The 18,859-nt window shown below is 33.6% G+C and overlaps 1 long non-coding RNA gene across 1 annotated transcript in view; it reads left to right on the top strand.

The window, feature by feature from the left end:
* Nucleotides 1-18,859, top strand: part of LOC125611842 — a 247,541-nt gene that overhangs the window by 14,585 nt on the left and 214,097 nt on the right. The window contains exon 3 of the long non-coding RNA XR_007342080.1: nt 6,270-6,361. This is a non-coding gene — a long non-coding RNA (uncharacterized LOC125611842). The remainder of the gene's footprint in view (nt 1-6,269; nt 6,362-18,859) is intronic.

Below are 18,859 nucleotides of genomic sequence, written 5' to 3'. Positions count from 1 at the left end.
AAAAAACAAATGCCAAATGTCTTCTTTGATATAAAGAGAGCAACTAAGATCAGAACAGGGAAGAAGAGCATGAGGAAAAGATTAACATTAAACAGAGACGAGTGGGGGGAGAGAAAGGGAGAGAGAAGGGAAACTGTATGGAAATAGAAGGAGAACCTCATTGTTACACAAAATTACATATAAGAGTTTGTGAGGGGAAAGGGGAAAAAAAACAAGGGAGAGAATTAAACAACAGCAGATGGGGTAGAGAGGGAAGATGAGAGGGAAGGGGAGGGGGGATAGTAGGGGATAGGAAAGGTAGCAGAATACAACAGTCATTAATATGGTATTATGTAAAAATGTGGATGTGTAACCGATGTGATTCTGCAACTTGTATTTGGGGTAAAAAATGGGAGTTCATAACCCACTTGAATCAAATGTATGGAAGATGATATGTCATGAGCTTTGTAATGTTTTGAACAACCAATAAAAAAAAAAGAAAATTTAACAGAATATCTCCAAGAAACCTCCATAAATAGTAGGTATTAAAAGAATCTGGCAAGTGATTGTCTTGTCTGAAATCATAAAAAATCACTTATAGTTTCTGTTTCCCATAAATATAAGTAGCTATTTGATTGAGATTATGGGTTCATGATAGCCAAAATAATTGCCTAAATAAGTCAATTCAATATAATATATAAAAGTAAAAACTTGTAAAGAATGAATCACATTTAAAAGGAGAATTAATAATCAATGGAGATAAAAGTGTTTACCCAAGAAGTTGAGCTGTAGATGCATATACCATTTCACCTTGAAGAAGTGTTAGATGAAATTAATTTAAAAAACATACAATGACTGGTACATGAAAAAAATGAATGACCAAGTGAACAAATACCAAGAAAATCTTGCTGTCTCTAAACCAAGAAGTTCCACTGTATAATTTCATCTCTTGGGAATGTCTTTTCTGCTTCTGTGCAAAGTTATAAAGAATATATATCTTCTATTTGTTTGCTGAATTGTTTAGTTACTATGCCTTCACATACAGATGCATCTTGGAAATACTTCTATATATTTACAATAATATATTGGGATTAATCCATTTTGGAAAAGTCCTAGCAATTAGGGGCAGTATGTTCCGAGAGTGTTGACAATGTGGCAGAGTCAGAAGAGGAAATGATTTTCAACTGTCAGGATCTCTTCTCTCAAATGTTTTTATTCTTCCCTTTTCACATAAAGGTATGGGGCTAGATTATGAAATATGGTCATGAGCAAAAAGGAGGAAAATAAAGATGATCTTTTAGGACAGTGTAAACCTTAACAAAAATCCGTAATGCAAATAGGAAAACTTGAAAACATTTTACAGAACACAAATAAATAGAACACAAGCTTAAATGGAAGCCTCATGTGAATCCCAGGGCTCTGCCTTCAGGGTGAGAACTTGATTTGTAATCTGAGCTGATGCATCTTTTTGCCAGAAATCAAATGAAATTTCAATTGAGGACCCAGGGCTCAAAATATTCATTCTTCTGGAACTCCCTGCTCATCATTATTTAAACATTTATATTTATTTATTTATTTATTTATTTATTTATTTATTTAGTGAGAGGAAAGCAATTAGTTGCTTGACACAAATGCCTCTATGGAGAAAAGTTTGGCAGGGTTAAAGGTTTTAAAGGGATCTGATGTTAAAAAGTCTAAATCATCATCATCTTCAATACAATCATTAAAATAGATTCTTTATTTATTTATTAGGTGACAGAAATAGTCTAAAGATTCTTACAAAGCCATCTCATTGAATTCTCCCAAAGCTGAATGAAGTGAATAATTTTAATGCTATTTTAAGATGAAAATCAAAGGCTAATTAAGGTTAATTAATTTTTATAAAGCCACAAAACTTTGCTTTTTGTTGTGATGAGTGCTCTTTGGGTCCCACTATCTTGAAAATAAGAAGAAAGCTGAGCTACTAGGTGTTACAGTAATCAATTAAAACATTAAAAAAACTAATCCAAATATTAAATAGTCAAGAGTTTAGTCACTTTCCACAACAGTAGTAAATGCAAGAAGTTACATCACAGAAAGTAATAACTTAATGTGCCATTTTCTTTCAGGGAACAGCACAGTGGTTGGGGTCATGTGGATCAACTTATGTACATCATAAACTCTGCACTAAAGGCTCCTATAGTTTTATGGTCTTTGAGGTCAGGTGGAAGATGAGTAGGGAGGAGCTAGGAATGAAAAATTAATTAGTATTGTGATAGAGTGGGGGAAAATGTGCCAATAGGGAGGTCTCATCAGAGGAACCTGAAAAAGGCCTTTGTCCAAATCTCTAGATAAAGCTTTTGGAATGGAAAATCCTGGGCCAGGAATGGAGATATGTATAAGAACATGGCCTGTCAGATGGGTCTGAGTCCCTAATGATATCTTCTCTCACAGACTCTAATGTTGTCCACTATCTTGCACAGGGGTAGGAGAGGGGTGGGCAGCTTTCCCCTGTGGGGCTGCAAGATAAAGTCTTATAATTGCCTGTGGCGTGAACTGAAAAAAAAAAAAAGAACACATGAGAGTTTTTAGTCTGGGGTTGAACTTCTCAGTATGGAAACCTAGCCTGGATAGAGAATCAACTACCTTTGCTTTCTTCACAACCTTCTGTCACTCAGTATGACTTACTTGATAGAATTGTGTTCCTTTAATGTGTTAGAAAGATATTATTAAATCAATCATCTAGATTTCTGAGAAAACACATCAAATGACAAAAAACTGATTTATAAATCACAAATTCACAAAAGTGAGAAAATGGAAAGACAGAATGAAAATGGACAAGAGATGTCAATGCAGTATTGGAAGATGGAAAAAGAGAGAGAACCAATAGCAGAGGAGACTATAGGATTCAGTAAAGATTCACAAAAGAGCATCTCCTAGACCCATAGATGGTGTGCCTGATTAAACATAAAGTAACTAAAACCAGGGGTTGTAATAGGCTCATCCAGGAATAGTCTAAAATTACCCATTCCCTGACCTATGAAAAACTTGTGCATATTCTGCAGAGAACTCAAACCCAAAAGGTTGCTGTCTCTGCTTCATCAGGTAGAGTAGAAATTGGGGATGAGATATGAGATGGGTCGAATGAATATTTGCATGCTCAGTGTTAAAAACCCCAACCACCTTACCCATACTGCTCTTGTGATTCTGATGGAAAAGTAAAATTACTCCAGGCAGGAGACTGGAAACTTCTTCCTAAAACAAAACAAAACAAAACAAAACTGGCCTTTACAATTAAAACAACCAATGTTTATTTCTTGCCCAAAATCTCTACAGGGAAACTGGAAAATTGTGAAGAAAAATTCCAGTCAGACTTTTAAATATGACTGAAGAGAAAAATAGTGATTGATATTTTAAGAAATTGTCTAATATGGAAGATAGATTTTAAAAAAGAAACAAATAAGAATCCAAGAGGGAAACTTAAAATATCCTATAACCTTAGAGAGGTAAAAGAAAACACTGCCTCTATTTAAAAAAAATCCAGAAAACAAATAATCAGAGAATAATACAGAACTTTTAGAAATGAATGAAATGATATATTAAATTAAAAAATAAAAGCATTCTGAGAGGCTGGAAGTCAGATACCATAATGCCTTCAAAATTCCAAGATAAATTGTTTACAACTTATTTTTTTTATATATCAAGGCAAGAGGACTAGAATTCAATATTAAGAAAGAGAAAAAACATGGAATCAATAGATCCAATACACAAGAGTAGTAGATGTTGTCCTTGGACAATGGTTGTTCAACAAGCCAAGAGAACAACTAACAAGTGAAGCAAACAAGACTGGGGCAGGACAGAGGGCAGTGAGAACATCGTTCCTAAAAGAGAGTAAATTGGAGTAAGTGGAGGAAGGTCCTGAAGTGGATTATGGGAATTTCTGAGGTGATGGAGAGCTTGGCCTCATTTGTACCAGAGCCCCGGGAAAGGGAAGAGCTGGAGGATATGCCTGGGAAGTCTGAACATTGAGGATATCTGTGGGAGAAATATGTTTGTTCTCTAACATCCCCTCCTCTTTCAGATACATGGAGGATTATAATTGTGTAACACTTGAAGTTTTATATGTCCATGTTCTTTGTGCTGGATAATGAAAAGTGAGCAGGAGAACAGCATCACTTCCAGTCTGAAGCATTTCATGGCAGTGTCTGACTTTCTTGTTTTGATTAAGTTACTATGGAGTGATGGTCATCAATAGGGAAATAGAAGAGGACTAAATATAAGGCATCCATCCACCTTTCCTTTCTTCCATATACTATTTCAAAAGTAGTTCTTCTTGGTAAGGGGATGGCAAGGAGGGGGAACCACACGTCAGAGTCAGACATGGGAGAGGGGAAGGGAGCTTTTTACATTTACCTTTTTGCCCATTGAGCAAAGTTCCTTCTACCAGGGTCTAATTCCCCCATAGATGTGGTTTATATTCTCCTCATCTGACACCGAGTGTACCTGATAGAGAACCATATTCCATGCTCTACAGTGAGGTTATTTCACTCAAATTTGAAAACAAAAAAGGTGTCCACTACAGGCAGGTCACTACCAGAGAGAGAAGAAGCAACTGGGGAAATATGAAAGGAATACAAGATTTTTGTACCTACAAAGAAGCCCTGATAATTTCTGCACAATGGAATTTCAGAATTGCTGTGAACCAGTGACCTTATGTTTGCCACTCTTCTCTCTGAATTGAACATATATTGTTTGTATTATGTTCTGGTTCTGCCAGTATATACTAGGTTACCAGATATAGATAGCTCACTTTACAGTTTCTAATTATTTATACAAGAGGAGTCACATCTAGTCTAGCTGTAAACACCATCTTGTACCACAGGCGTATGCTGGGCTTTTGGTATATCTCCTCTGGTGAAAAGTTGAAAGTAAATGAAATATACAGTGACTCGAAGATTGAATTGTGGTTGGCATTTTAATAATTACCAATACTATTCACTACTGTCTGATTCTCATTTACTTCATGGTTCACAAGGAATTCTAATTCTCCATCCACTTGAATTTAGGCATTGTTTGGTGACTAATTCTCACCAAGCAAGAAGCGATGAGTGTATTAGTCAGCTATGACCAAAAGACCTAACAAGAACAATTTTGGGGGGGGGTGGAATTTATTTGGGGCACATGGTTTCTTCTCAAAGGAATTTTTACTTAGACTCCCTTGAGCCTGAGATGGGTGTGGTCTTGCCAATTCCTGAGATGCCCTCAAGCCATCTATCTTATATTCATGGACAAAGTCTTTAGCATTTTTTTTTTTTTTTAGTGGTACTAAGGTCTTTAATGTCTAACTTCCTTAGTCCCAGTTCTAAAGTTTTTCAAATCTTTCTGCTCTGCTTTCTGCTCCTGAATATCAAAATTAACTTGGCTAAAAGCTGCTAGCTATACCCATGCCACTGCTTGAATATTTTACTGCCTAGAAAGGTTTTCTACCAGATTAAAAAGTCCATCACTTTTAAAATAAGACTCACAGAAAGTCTCAGGACACAGGCAAAATTTAAATAACTTTTTGAATGTAACATGAATGGCCTCTAATTTAATTTCCAATACAGCCCTCCTTCTCCTCTGAAACCTCATGAGCCTACTCTTTACTTTCCACAGTTGTATCTGTGTTTTGATTTTCTGAGCTTCCACCAGAAACAGCTATTAAACTTGCATCATTAAATTTTTCAAAATTTCTCCCACAAATTCTAAAAAGCTCCAAAATCTTCTGAACCACATGGTCAAGTTAGTCACAGTAATGACCCCACTTCTGGGTATCAATTTCTGCCTTAGTCAGATTTTTCACTACTTTGACCAAAAGACTCCCCCCAATTTTTTTTATTAGAGGAGGAAAAGTTTATTTTGGGGCTCATTGTTTCAGAGATCTTAGTCCATAGATGGCTGACTCCATTCCTCAGGGCTTATGATGAGACTGAACAGCAGGGTGGAAGAGCTAGGCAGAAGGAAACAGCTCAAAGACATCACACCAGGTAGCAGAGAGTGAGCTCTGCTCAAAAAAGACAATATATATATATATACCTAAGGCATGCCTCCAGGTATCCACCTGCTCCTGCCACACCCTAAATGCCTACAGTTACCCTCAAATTAATCCCTGTCAGGGGATTAATACTCTGATTAGGTTAAGGCTTTCATAATCCAATCATTTTTACTTCTAAACTCTTTTGCCTTGTCTCACAGATGAGCTTTTGGGGGATACCTCACATCTAAACCAGAACAATGGATATATTTTTTAATCCAGAGCATTCATTTTTCAGAGCTTTACCTTCTCTGCCATGTTGACTGTAACCAAGGAAGTATATGGTTATAAAGTGATTCACAGTTTGATTGAGCATCCCTTGACTAAACTGTATGTAGAAAGACAACAATGAATATGGTGGTTTTGTGGTCTACCTCCTTGAACATGAAGTGTGAAAAACAAATGAACCTTTGTTATGTTGAGTCACTGAGAGTTTGGCGTTATTTGTTTAGGCTTCTCTAAATGATTGGAGTTGTTACCTATTCTCTTCTAGCATGATCTATGAAAGATTCTATTCTTCCACGATGACCCAGGTTAGAATTTTTTTTGTCTAACACAGATTTAATTTGTTTTAGGAAAAATAAACAAAAAAGAAAAATGGTGACTTCTATTGTCCTAATTTATAACTGACAAAATTTTCACTTCTAAGTATCTTCTATGGTAAGAAAAAAAAAAAACATGTGATAGGGCATTGCTTTTTGCTTGGGCATGTTTATTTATCTAATTGCTAATTGTGTTGAGTGCAGTATTTTTAATCCAGTGTAATAAAATAGATGCATTAAAGTGATTTTAAGGGGTGAAGTTGTGACACTCTCCTCATTCCACTGACTTGCTTACAGAAAGATGTATTCTCTCCCCAGAATTTCAGACTATTTTTTTCCACACTAATAGCTTGGAAACATAACTTCTGGAAGTAATTTACTTAAACCGTAAATCCTCACTAATGCTTTCCACTTGGCTACCTGGCATCTGAGATAACTGTGGCACATTTCTGTAGGACACAATCTGTTACATGGAAAAGGTAAATGGGGTGTCCTTATTGCTCTGATCCTAAGCACTTGCAGACCTTTCATCTTTTCATGCTACCCCAATTCTGCTATGCAGCCTATACATGAATCTTGGATGCTTCCCTAGAAGGTTAATCAAGCAGGATTTTTAAATAGTATGTATGGGGCTTTGGTTCTTCGATCCAGACCAAGCCACAGATTCCAATCGATTCCTGTATGTATCCAGTGAAAGCAAAGTACAAAGAATGATTAGAAGTTTTTATGATTTTAAACCATTCATAAACTTTTTACCATGAAGCAAAGCAGTATGGATGTAGTCTTTACTTAACTACCTTTAAAACAACTGGTTTAAATTGATTTTTTCTCCATAAATGAGCCCATTGTCTTAATTTAAACTTGACTTCATAAGGAAACACAAATAAATTGTTTATTAGTACCATCCCAATGTATTTCATAGAGCTAAATTGTGTTCTTGATTTCTTTCACTGTGAGGTATATAAAAATAGAACTTTCCAGTATGCCTTCCAATCTCTTAAAATTCCTTATTCACAAAAATAATATTCTATATTTTGGTTTTAGAAGTGAAAGGAAAAGATACTGAGAAAAAAAGGAAGAGCAAAAGAAATTTTCAAAAGGGATTGTTCCCATTGAGATATAAGGAGATGGAATTAAGACTAATACAGGAAGATAAGGATCTTGGTGTTCCTGAATCTCCAATCTCTACATTGACTCTATCAATTCCTCAAGAAGTTGGTCTGTGCTTTCAACATAAGATCATGTGAAAGTGAATCTTTCATTTCATGATGAAATTTAAAATAGAAACATGTGTCATGCAAATAGGCCCAGAAGGGCTATTTCTGGGTGCTAGATTTCAGAGTTAAGTACTAAGTTAACCTGTTAAGGTGACCAAACCTATAAATGAATGTGCTTAAAGCTGCCATTGGTTGATTTTATATAGGAAATAAAAAAAACTGTGAAGATAGGTGTTCTTGAGTCAGCTTATTCTGCACAATTTCTCCCTGTAATCATACATACTAGAGATGAAAACTCATATATAACTAAGTATAAGATTTTTTTTAAAGGATAGGTTAGTCTTGGTAAGGGGATTTTTTTCAAGGATAGGTTACCATGACTAAAATTGAAGGAAACATCTATATTGTCAAAAGTGATATTCTTAAAATTATGGTTTCTATAGTAAAAAATATATTGCCTAACACATTCAGTCTTCTAAACAGTATGGAAATTGGTTGGCACTGCTATTTTGCATCTGATTTTCCCCTTGCCTCCCAGGCTTACAGAACTGTTAACTCACCTTCAGAATGGTGTACTTCTTCTGACTTGGTTATGATCCAGGACACCTATTATACTTCTTTCAAACACTTTTAAAATTATTTATGTTTTGGATTTAATGTATGAATTGCCAATATTACTTATCTTATAAATGGATTTGATGAGTTGTATCTTTGTATTTTATCATTACTGATAATGATTTCATTGATATGTGGAAAAAGTTATCTCCTAACTCCTGATGACTTTTTAAATGTTAACATGTTGATGCATTTAATACTCTTGATTTCTCTTAGTTCTGTCAGCTGTCCTCTGTCAAGAGAGTGACTTATCACTTTGGTAAATCTTAGACAAATGCACTGAGTATGCTCAGCTTTTGTAAATGAACTACTGTAATTTAGATTATATAAGTAATAAAATGATTTTTGTTTCTTATCTGCATTAGTATTTGTTCTTTTCCCCTAACTTTTTCAGAACTTGAGAGAAAAAGACAAATAATATTTATTGATCTGCTCTCAAAACCCTAAACATTTGCACTATGAGCATGGGAAATATTGCCTTAATTTGTTGGTATAGAAAGAAAGCTTGCTTGAGTTTATAATTAAATTTCCTATAAATTCAAGGTACCATCTTTGGAAATACTTTATTTTTCTGGGAATCAATTTCATTTGTAACATGAAGTAGATTAGGGCTTAAGGTTTCTAAGAGGCATTTAGCCCGTGAATAATTTGTGAGTTTTCATGGTAAGATCAATTCAAGTAACTGAGGTACAGAGGCATATCAATAGGCTTAGGTCATATATTTTTTCAGGATGAGTTAAATGGCTACCCCATGTCTTTGCTTATAGATTTATTATTTGAAATTGATGTATTCTATATCTTACCTACTATAAAAGCTGTTTAGACTGTGTGTTCTTCATATGTTGACACTTTATACCTTATACACTTAAGCTTTCCAATTACATGATTTTTTTCATCTCAATATTTCCTCTACCCTATTCTCATAGTCATATTTTTTACTATACCATAACCAAAAAAAATATGCAGTTTCTGAAACCAGATCATTATCTCTCAGTCTCACAGCATACTGCTGCATATATATCTCATTTTCCACATCAAGAACCACAGAATTTACTAATTGAAACTTTCTATTCTGTTACCCACTCTCATGTCTTCATTACCCACTTTATCTAGCTTGGGTTCCATGATCCACTGTAATTATCACCTCATTGCAATTTTCCTCAACTCCATTGGAAAAAAAAAATCCTGGAAAATTCCAATCCTGATTAAACCATTAGAAACTGGTCTTACTTTAATTTTTTTTGTCAAAAATTTAATGTGGTAATTCAATATTGCTGGGCTATATTTTATTTATCTAGGTTTTTTGTTCCTCTATAATCTTAAACTATTCAGTTATATTTTCTGTTACTCTTTTTAATCACTTAAACTTCTAACTTTTGCCTTCTACTCTCAGCTGATTGAAAAGATTTCATCTTCACATAACTAAATATCCCACCTGATCTTCCTTCCCATCCTTTCTATCTTGTTTTCTCATGTTCAAGTGAATAAGCTTGATGAGTCTCTGCAGTCTATGGTGTCCCGTTTCTCCTGATTTTATCCAAGGATATTATGTATTTTCCTTCAAATTATTCCTTGTTTTTCTTCATCTTTAATACATGCTTTTGTGTTCAGCAGCCTGTAGGCATGTCTCCAGACTATTGTTTCAGACATAATTAATAAAATCATACCAAAACTATTGGATGGACATTCCCCTCTACCTATGATCCATTTCTTGCTTTCCAGCATAGTAAAAACTGTGAAGTTTGTCTATGGATATTACTTCCACTTCGCCCCCATGACAGGTCAAATACTAAATCAATCCAAATCCTTCTACATTTCATTCCTGAACATGTATTTAAATTAATAATGAGTTTTTATTTCATCTACTGCTATTTTATTCCAAGCTATCATAAATTCTGACCTCAGAGATAAATAAAGTATGAAAAATTTTCCCATATGCCTATTTGTGATTTTGTGATTAATTACTAAATAGACAGAATGATAGTTTTTAAGCAAAAAATGACAATGTCACACATTTTATTTCTTTTAAAGTCTTCAGATTACACTAAGGACAAAAATTAATTTTACATGTAATTACTAAAATTTATGCAATTAATATACCCATGATCTGCCTACCATTTTTATCTCATGTCATCCTGTTTACACTTTCACTTTCTATTCTATATCCTGGCCTTTGTATTTCTAAAACATGCTAAAATCTTTTAGAATTCTGGCTCTTATTTTTGCCTTGGAAAGTTTTTTCTCATTCTTGATCTTATTTATACTTCTTAGTTTCCCTTAAATATCACTTCCATAAAACAAAAGTCTGAAAACCCAGACATGAGTCCCTTGTACAGTACTCTATATTTTCCCTTATTAGGACATGTAGGAATCCAGCTCAATATTTGCACGCCAATTATCTTTTTTCTAACTTATTATTTTCTAGATGAAGAAATTCTTATGGTTTAGATATTAGGTGTTCCTGAAAAGATCATATGTAAGACAATGCAAGAAGGTTTAGAGGTGAAGTAACTTTGTTATAAAAGATTTAACCTAATACATGCATTAATCCCCTGATCATGGATTCATTTGGTGGCAACTTTAGGCAGGTAGGGTGTGACTGGATGAGGTGGGTCCCTGGGGCCATGGCTTGGAGGTATATATTTTGTCTTTGTTGAGTAGAATTCTCTCTCTCTGCTTCCTTGGTATGATGTCCTGAGCCACTTCCCTCCATTGCACTCTTCCCCAAGATGTTCTGCTCACCTTAGGCCCTGAGGAATGGAGTCAGCCATTTTATGAATGAACCTCTGAATTTGTGAACCACCAAATAAGCATTTCCTCCTTTAATTGTTCTTATTAAGTCTTGTAGTCAAAGCAGAAAAAAAGCTGACTGAAACAGAAACTAAGATTCAACACAGCTCAGACTTATTTAAGATTATAATATGCTAATAGAAGAGGAAGAACTTGAAATTGTATAGTTCTGGCTGCAGAGGTAACCTCAATGGCTGGCAGAATCCTCAAATGTATTTCTATAAACTATCTGCTGTTAGGGTCTCCAAGAGCTAGCCTCTACATTAACTGTGCATATTTCTGCTCTCTAGGTATTGTGAGCCCTTCTGCAATTCTTTTGGTTCCCAATCTTTCATACTCTGGAGAAATCAGGAATTTCTAGATCTATCCCAGACACTTGACTTTAGTTCATTTTCCACTGATTTACCCACAGATTTTATGCACTTAATAAATGTTAGTTTACTTCTTCTCTTATCCAGATATTCATTGTATAAGTCATTATTTTAGTAAGGATAATCTCTTTCATTCAGACATCAAAGACTCCAGAATGCAAGGATAACATAAGAGAGATTTTCTGGATCTCTGTGGTCAGTCTATTACTTTGTTTGCCCTATTCAAGACCTCCTAGAGAGTGCAAGAGTTAAAATCACAATAGACCAGAGTCAAAAACTGCAAATATAATAATAAAATAAGAAAACTCAGCAGAAATAGCTTGCTGTCCTGCTGCTTGTGCTGCAGGAAATATTACAACTGTGACTACATATACATTTATGTGCCCTTATAAATACATCACATGTAAATGTTTTTCTGGAAGGCTGGGAGGTCTGAATCAATGTATGGCCATTTTTCTTCCTGTCAAAAGCAATAGAATTTTTATTGGCACAATTTTCATTACTCAGCACTGACTATGGTATCTTTGATCAAACTAATTAGAAATACTTACACTTGGTACCATGAGATATATCAAATTTATTATTAAAATTATGTATGTGCACACATAGAAAATAAATAGGGGCATTAAATATAAAAATATGACATTTATGCCAGTAGTTGAAGTGAGAAAGCATTCTAATTAGATAGTGCATATTCTTAAAGTATAGATTTTCCTGTGTGGATTGTACTATTCAGCTAAAGTACAATTGATGATAAAACTTGAATGCATAAAGAAGGGCAAAGATATTTTTTTCTGATCAACAAGTCAGTCTGCATTTATTGGCCAACTGTTAGGTGTCTTTGTTTAAAGCTATTATGAGAAAAATGTGTTTCAAGGATTGAGGAGATTTTTACTATATTTGGTAAATAAGGATTATTCTAATTAGCTGCTATACAAAACAGAATTACATAACATTTTCAAATGTTTGGTAATGAAAAGAACTGATGACCTTGTTTAAAGATATGAAGGAAACTTGTGGTTGGGAGACATGTTCATGGGGGAGAGACTAAAGTGTAGTTTTTTTTTTTTTTTTTTTTTTTTTTTTTTGTGTGTGTGTATGTGTGTGTTGCTAGGGATTAAACCCAGGGCCTTGTGCATGAGAGGCAAGCACTCTACCAATTGAGCTATATCCCCTAAAATGGTTTTGAAAAGATGCATTGGAGAAAGGAAATAGTACTGGGTATTGTATGCAAGGGAGAAAAGGGTATAAGAGAAAATTTACATTCTACATCTCAGGATTTAAATCATCAAAGATGGGAGGACTCAGATAAACATGTGATAAACACATGCAGGTTTTCCTGTGAATATTTTTGATACAATGCTAAGGGCTGAAAGAGACGAAAAAAACCTTGGAGTGCTGGGTGATGCCATTGTGGTTTCTCTTGATATAGTTGTTTTGATTTTAAGCATTCTTATTTAGAAGTGACTTCAGAGTTCCTCACAAAAGGGTCTTTCCCAGTATTGGCAGTTCTGGGAAGTATTTATGTAACTTTCATAAATTTACCAGTTACTCCAGCAAATACATATGCAGTCATATGATTGTGATAACCGATCGTTCTGACAAGTCTTTGGTAAACAAGGATTATCCTAATTAGCTTCTATACAAAACAGATTTTCATAACATTTTAAAATGTTTGTTAATGCATATATTATATATATATATATATATATATATATATATATATATATATATATATAATNNNTATATATATATATATAATCCTCTAAGTAAAATGAAAATAATAATGGGAGAGATATCAGTAGAGGAAGCAGAATGGGTTGGGGGAGTTTTAAGAGATGGAAAGGGAAAGTGAAGGTTCAGTAATGAGATTGAAAAGATTATGCTGTGTGCATGTATGAACATGCAATAATGAATCCCATTGTTAGGAATAGTTATAGTACACTAATAAAAATAAATAAAAATATTTGAAGATGGTTTGCAACTTGAAACTTCCTGTTATTTGGGGGCAAATGAAAAGTGTTCTTTTGGAGTTACTCCTAGTACATTTTCCACTCAAATCGCTTGTTAAACCTATACAATATTTATCTTAAAGCATATAGATACATTTGTTCAAATTAACCTGACTTTAAAAAAATAGATTCTAAAGATATAAAGTGATCTTTTAGGTAGAAACACATATTTTAAGTCACTCTATAGGGTGGAAATGAAATTGAGTAGAAAGAATGAGGTGCTATTTCTGACAGTAAAAACTGAGAAGAAAAAGAAAATGAAAGACATTCAGGGAAGAAGGCTGCTAAAATTAAGACGTCAGTAGATCAAGATTATTCCTTAACTTATTTTGGAAAACTTAATACTTGTTGCAATTGAGCTATGTTACAGTTTGTTCCCCACCTAGGATCCATTATTTATTTGTTTTGCAACAGAAGTAGCTAACCTTCACTGATCCTTTACCATGAGCAGGCATTATAGAAAGAATCTTAGATAAATTATCTAGTTTAATTTTCATGAAAGAAATTTTAAATATGTATTATTATACCCTCATATAAATAAAGGCCTTTTGTTTTGAAGAGGCTAAGTGAATTGCTCAAAAGTAGTAGGGCCAACATCCCACATAAAATATATCTCATTTTCAATTCTGTGCTCTGAATAGCTGTGATGTTCTTCTGAATCTAAATCTCCTTCCTATGGACATTGCTGTCATAGACTGTGAGATATCAGAAGCAGCTGGGTGACCACCTAAGCAGGAGAACACATAAATTTATATGCTGCTATTCATAGTAGCATACATATTTCCTCCTGAATCAAATCACTACTGACCTTGACTACCCTGAGGAGTGCAGCTAGCTTGATCTTATCTTTCCTTCCCGTGTGTAATAGCAGTGGGTAATACTAGAAGATTCATATTTTTCTTATGCTGGTAACTCCTAACTCTCACCTACCTCCTTACCTACACTCTTGAAGAAACAAACACACAAAGACAAAAACCAGCAATAAAAAAACAACAAACCCAGTGATCCATCAACATACTGCATTCCTAAGAAGAGCTTGTGTGGTGCTTTGTTATGAATTCATGCATCTGCTGTCATTTTATGAACTGGTCTGCTCACAAGAGACTGATTTTTAAAAGTCTTTATGCAAGTTCATATTAAGAAATTCACTTACAACATTTTTCTAACTTCAACTTCTCTGACCCTATAACTTGCCTGAAACTCTAAAATGTGCTCCATTGTTTGAATGAAAAAAGACCAATTTTTAAGTTTTGAAAAATAGAAAACAAAACTGTCCGTTCAAGATTTTATTTTAATCTACATAGAATATCCTGTTATGAAAGTATAGAAGATAGGATCAATATATAAAAATTGATGTGCTATGTCAGGAACACATAGTAATATGAATTTTAAAAAGCTATTATTTGTGAAATGTTACACAGAAACACACCTAACACAATGTACTTTAACAGAAAAATATTTTATTTACAAACCAATGAACAAGACTTAAATAATAAAGATAGGACTTTCTATTGTCAATATACACATTCACCATTAATCTATTACACGCATTTTAAATCAAAATCTAAACAAGATTATTTAGAAACTTAAAAGATGATTCTAAAATATTCTTGTGGAAGCAGAATATCAAGATGATATCAGCATGATCCTATAAGGTAGTTCAAGCTTGTAATTCCAGTAACTTAGGAAGCTGAGGCATGAGGATTGAAAGTTGCAGGCCAGCCTCTGCAATGTAGTGAGGTGCTCAGCAATTTAGCAACATTCTATCTTAAAATAAAATAAATAAAATGGACAGGGGATGTAACTCATTCATAAAGCATCCCTGGGTTCTATCCCCAGCAACAAACAAAACAAGAAAACAAACAACAACAAACAAAAACAAAAACAAAAAACTCAGAAAAACAAAGACTTAAATGAAATAAAAACACCTCAGTAATTTTGAATTAAAAAGAACAAAAAAAGGAGTAGTGTTTACCTTCCTACTTATATAGATTTAATAAAATGCCAAATATTTAAGAGAGTTTTTGCCTTAAGTTTAAAGATTTACTAAAATGACAAAATATTTAAAAGAGTAATGACATTTATAAGAGATAATCCAGTGGAATTCAATAGGAAGCTCCCAAAGCAGAAAACATCTTTGGAATGGAAGTTTTTAGTTTTGGTATACTAAGTATTTTATTTTATGTATTTTATTTTATTTTTTTTTATTTCCTTGGTGCATTATAGTTGGGTTGATTTTCACGTAATAATACATGCATGGAATTTAATTGAGTCCATTTCAATCCCAAGTGCTCCCCCTTTCCTTTCCTTCCTTCTTCTCCTTCTTCCCTATTCCCTTTCTACTGGTCTGCCACATACACACGCGCACACACACACACACACACACATATATAGAATTATATGTATACATATAAAATTAGTACCAGGGCCATTTTTATTCTGAGACAGGGTCTTGCTAAGTTGTTTATACCTCATTAACTTGCTGAGTCTGACTTTGAACTAGCGATCCTCCTGCCTCAATCTCTCCAGCTACTGGGATCTCAGGCATGTCTGGCTCACTTACATATTTTAATTGGTGTTTTATAGCTATTTATTGTGGTGTATTTATCCATGAACATAGTGGGATTTTTGCTAAACTTATTTTGTGTTTCCTCCCCTTTCCCATGCCTTTTCTCTCCCCCTTAATCGTCTATTCTGTTGATTTTCCCTATGTCTTTATGATATCTGATCCCCTCTTTTTTTCCCCCTTACTTTTTTTCTAGCTTCTATATGTGAGAGAGAACATTCAAACCTTGATTTTATTTGACCTGATGTTCTCCAGTTCCATCCATTTACCCACAAATGTCATAATTTCCTTCTTCTTTATGGCTAGATTAAACTCCAATATGTATATATACCATGTTCTTTGTCATCTATTAACGGACACCTGGGTTTGTTCCATATCTTTGCTCTAGTGAGTTGTGCTGCTATAAACATTTTGGTGAGGCTATATTTTTTATAGTACAATTACTTTAGTTCTTTTGGATAAATACCAAGGAGTGGGATAGATGGGTCATACAGTGGTTCCACTCCTAGTTTGTTGAGTAATCTCCATACTGCTTTCCAGAGTGGTTATATTAATTGGCAGTCCCAGCAACAATATATCCTTTCCTCACATCCTTGTCAACATTTATTATTATTTGTATTTTTGATAATTGCCATTTTGACTGGAGTGAGGTAAAATCTCAATGTAGTTTTGATTTGTATTTCCTTCATAGCTAAGGATGATGAACATGTTTTATATATTTGTATTTCTTCCTTGGCAAATGTCTGTTTAGTTCTTTTTGCTCACTTATTAATTTTTTTGGGGGGGGTGTTAAGAAGTTTTTTGAGTTCTTTATGCATTCTGGACCTTAATCCCATGTCAAGAGAGTAGATGGTTAATATTTTCTCCCATTCTGTAGGTTCTCACTTCCTGCTTTTTATTGTTTCTTTTTCCGTGCAAAAACTTTTTTTTTTTTAAATTGGATGCCATCCTGCTTAATCATTCTTGGTTTTATTTCTGGCACTTTTAGGATCTTGTTAGGAAGTTAGTGCCTATGATGTTGTGTTTGGGAGTTGATCCTAAGTTTTCTTGTAGTAGTTTCAAAATTTCTGATCTAATTTGTAAGTCTTTGATCCACTGTGATTTCATTGTTTTTTTTTTTTTTTTATTCAGGGTGAAATATAGGGATCTATTGCAATTTTTCTACATGTAGATTTCTAGTTTTCTCAGCACCATTTGTTAAAAATGCTATCTTTTCTCCAACATATATTTTTGACAATTTTGTCAAGAATCAGATGACTCTATGTCTCTGAGTTTGTTTTGCATTTTCTGTTTTATTCCATTGGTTTTCATGTCTATTTTGAGGCCAATATCATGCTGTTTTTATTACTATAGCTCTGCAGCATAATTAAGGTAAGGTTTTGTGATATCTCCTGCATTGCTGTTCTTGCTCAAGATTGCTTTCTGTCTTCTGGGTATTTTATTCTTCCAAATCAATTTTAGAATTTTTTATCTAGTCTTGTGAAGAATGTCATTGGTATTTTAATGGGGATTGTATTGAAGCTGTATATTGCTTTTGGTAATATAGCCATTTTGACCACATTAATTCTGCCTACCCCAAAACATAGAAGGTTGTTTTATCTTCTTCAATTTCTTTCTTCTGTGTTTTATAATTTTCATTTCAGAGGTCTTTCACCTACATGGTTATATTTATTCCCAGGTATTTTATTTTTTGAAACTTGTTTATTTTATTTTTAGTTATTTCTATTTGTTGAATTTTGAATATCATGTCTAGAAAATAATTACCAAACATAAGGGCATAAAAGTTTATGTCTATACATTCTTTTCTTCTAGAAGTTTTATAGTTTTAGCTCTTAACGTTTAGGTGCTTGGCCCATTTGGAGTTAATGTTTGCAATATGGTATGTTACAGGTAAATGTCCTACTTGATTAATTTGCTTCTTCTTGTCCAGTTGTTCCAACATCATTTATTGAAAGATTATTCTTTACTCATTGACATCCTTACACAAAATTAATTTTACATATTTTTCCTCTGGACTCTATTTCATTGGCCTATACATCACCCTGATGCCGGTATCATATTGTCATGATTACTTTTTTTTTTTTTGTAGTAAATTTGAAATTGGGAGGTATGAACTCTCCTGTTCTATTCTTCCTTTTTGAAAACTTTTTTAGTTCTCATTTCCTCACAATTTCATACAAACTTTAAAATCATCTTGTGCATTATTACCAAGTCACTGAGGATTCTGCTACAGATTGCACTGACATGGTGGGATGATTTGAGAAATTTTATTATCTTAACATTAAATTTTCCAATCTATGAAAACAGGGTATTTTGACATTTATTTAGACCTTTATTAATATCTTGCAATAATGTTTTGACATTTTCAATGCACAAGTCTTATATGACTTTGTTTAAAGTACATTATTCTTTTTAATGTTATTACAAATATAACTAGTTTCTTAACTTCTTTCTTAACTGGTTCATGGGAAATGTTATATAAATGTTATGATTTTGTATATTAAGCTTTTATCCTACAACCTCCTTGCTGAACTTATTAGTTTCAATGATTTTTTAATGGGTTTTTCAGGATTTTCTGTACACAAAATAATGCCATCTGCTAATAGAATTAATTTTACTTATTCCTTTACAGTCTGGATTCCTTTTGTCTTTTTATTTACTAATTGTCCATAGCAGAAAAATGTTGAATGGAAGAGGTAAGAGAATACATCCTTG

Source organism: Marmota marmota, unplaced genomic scaffold (genome assembly GCF_001458135.2).
Source record: "Marmota marmota marmota unplaced genomic scaffold, marMar, whole genome shotgun sequence".
In the NCBI taxonomy this organism is placed as follows: Eukaryota; Metazoa; Chordata; class Mammalia; order Rodentia; family Sciuridae; genus Marmota; species Marmota marmota.
The sequence above is the reverse complement of the archived record's forward strand: the minus strand, read 5'-3'. Positions and strand labels throughout refer to the sequence as shown.